Source organism: Thunnus maccoyii, chromosome 10 (genome assembly GCF_910596095.1).
Source record: "Thunnus maccoyii chromosome 10, fThuMac1.1, whole genome shotgun sequence".
NCBI lineage: Eukaryota > Metazoa > Chordata > Actinopteri > Scombriformes > Scombridae > Thunnus > Thunnus maccoyii.
In genome coordinates this window covers 20,165,833-20,168,269 of record NC_056542.1, presented here as the reverse complement: position 1 = coordinate 20,168,269, position 2,437 = coordinate 20,165,833, and the positions used below count along the sequence as shown (strand labels likewise).

The 2,437-nt window shown below is 40.5% G+C and overlaps 1 long non-coding RNA gene across 1 annotated transcript; it reads left to right on the top strand.

Annotated features, from left to right (window-relative positions):
• Window positions 1-216: 216 nt before the first annotated feature.
• Window positions 217-1,991, top strand: LOC121906258. The gene is made up of 3 exons (XR_006098581.1): window positions 217-254; window positions 427-567; window positions 1,374-1,991. It is a non-coding gene; the product is annotated as an uncharacterized LOC121906258 (long non-coding RNA).
• The last annotated feature ends 446 nt before the right edge of the window (window positions 1,992-2,437 follow it).

The following is a 2,437-nucleotide window of genomic DNA, read 5'->3' as shown; positions in this document are numbered from 1 at the left end:
GTGATGCCATGATTTGTCCTCTCACAAGGCAGATATTTTTGGGTTTTTAAAGGTTCAGTGTGTAATATGTGTGGTATTTAGCGGCCTCTAAAGGTGAGATTCTAGATTGAAGCACTCCACCGCTCACCCCTCCCCTCCCTAAGACTTTGGAGAGATTCCAGAAGCCACGGTGGCCTTCAAGGACAAGAAGCTATTTGCTGAAGATGTCATCGTCCACAACAACTTTGAGCATTTCTAACAAGTCAAGCGATGAGGTGAAGATGTATTTAATTATTTAGTCTATAATACTATAGGTTATAGCTCACAAGTAAGATAGCAGTTATGAGTGTTTTATTGTTGGCAGGATAGTGTTGACAGTGTTGGCAGGATAACGTTGGCAGGATAACGTTACAGGATAACGTTACATATCTTATTATCCGTTTTCAGAGTCAAGTACTGGAGGTTAGAGGAGGAGGAAGAGGGCGAGAAAGAGGGCAAGTTAGCGGTTCTGCTGCAGGCAGGGCTAGACGAGACAGGAGAGCAAACACCGTGGAAGCAGGGGAAGAGGCTGAGGTTCCAGAGGACCTGGTTTGTGACGTTATTTATACAATTATTTTATCATATTCCTACCCGTTCTGCACGATATTAAAAATGCCAATACAACACAAAGTGGTATTTACATAGAAGCTCTGTGCTTTACATCACTGTAGTCTGTATAGTTTGATGTGTTATCAGTGTAATGTAAGTCAGTAGCCCCTTTTACACAGCCCGTTCAAGGCGGGAATACTGCGCCTGTAATCCACCTCGCTGTTCTGTTTAGCCCGTATTCAGACCAAAACAGGCGGCGCAGCACACAGCTGCAGGGTTGAAGAGGTGTGTGGGTGTGTTTGTGCTTTAGAAGCTAACCGCTGTGAAACAATCAGAAAATAACATTTATCAATCTGGTTCACCAGCTTCCCCACTAACGTTACTAGCGCTCCCTCTTTTCATTCACCCTCTAGCTCACTCGACCACAGCTGCTCTCTCTCTCTCTTTCTCTCATCTTTTTAAAATGAGTCGGGAAGCCGACAGAAAAGTCTAACTTTACTTTAAACGTTATCAAACAAAGAGAAATGTCCTTCCCTTGGATCCTCTTTACGGCTACAATGCGGGTTCTCTGTATAAAAGAGGCTACTGAAAACATCGAATGATTATATAAATACTATATAGGAACAGTATTGAGCAGCAATATTTTGACTTTTTTTAAAAATCATGTTATTGTTGTAGACATGTTTGGGAACACTGGACAGCCTACAATCCATATTCTGCACTACCAGTACCATATTTCCAATATATCATGAAACTTATAACCTAGAACGCCTTATCTGTGTTTTTCCTGTGTTTTATTTTTTCAGAAACTTCTTGAAGAGATGACCTTGGAGGAGCACAGGCAGCTCACCAGTGAACTGCTTGAGAGGCAGCCAGCGTTCATTTTTGATGCCTTGATGATGCATCAGTGCAGGCATGGTGTCCCACTGTTTGCTGGAGTGCCAGGGGTACCATGGTGTACTTGTAGTAACTGTACAGACATGCCTGCGGACCGGGAGAGGAAATGCTGTGGCCAGTACACTGCAGATTCTGTAATAATAATACCACACTTCTCGCAGTACTGTCTTGAAAATGCTTTTTATGCATTCACAGGCGGTACTGGGAGGACATTATGGTATTTGGCCAAACCAGGAAGCCTGGGGATGACAACCGGGAGTACCGTTATGCTGCCTATAGACATTTCATCTATCGACAGCATGGCTCTTTAGGCCAGGGAAACCAACTTATCATCCCCAGTTGCTGTATTTGGAGGATCAGGGACAAGTTCCCTGGTCCTCCAAAGACATCACACTGGTTTCACACCTGGCATCTGAGTTTCCCTCCAGGTCCTCTGGAACGTCCGCACAGTATCTCAGGTACTCACACACCTGCCTGTTCATCATCAAGGCATCAAATCATCTCATATTTATTTGTTACATTTCTGATATTTTATTTATTTTATACTTGTTCTATACATTTTCTATATTTTCTGGATAATTATTAAACTTTTTGTTTATATATTCATATTTGTTCAACTTAAATGTGCAAGTTTACCAAATAAAAGATATTCATCAGATGTGCTGTGATAACTGCAATGATAAACATATTAATATATACTTATACAATGACAGTATTTCCCTGCAGTCAGTATATTGTCATTACCACTTCCACCATTAATTTATATTGTCATTATTTATATTTATAAAGCAACATAAAACAGTAGTGAAGTTGGAATACCACTGATCCTCAGAACAGGGCACTGTAGTACATGTTATGGATACATTTTCATTGCCACTTCAGGTTATGTTAACTGTAATTCACTAGTTTGAACCACAAAATAAAAATATAAAAAACAACACTAAGAATGATGACATTTGTAATAAATATATCT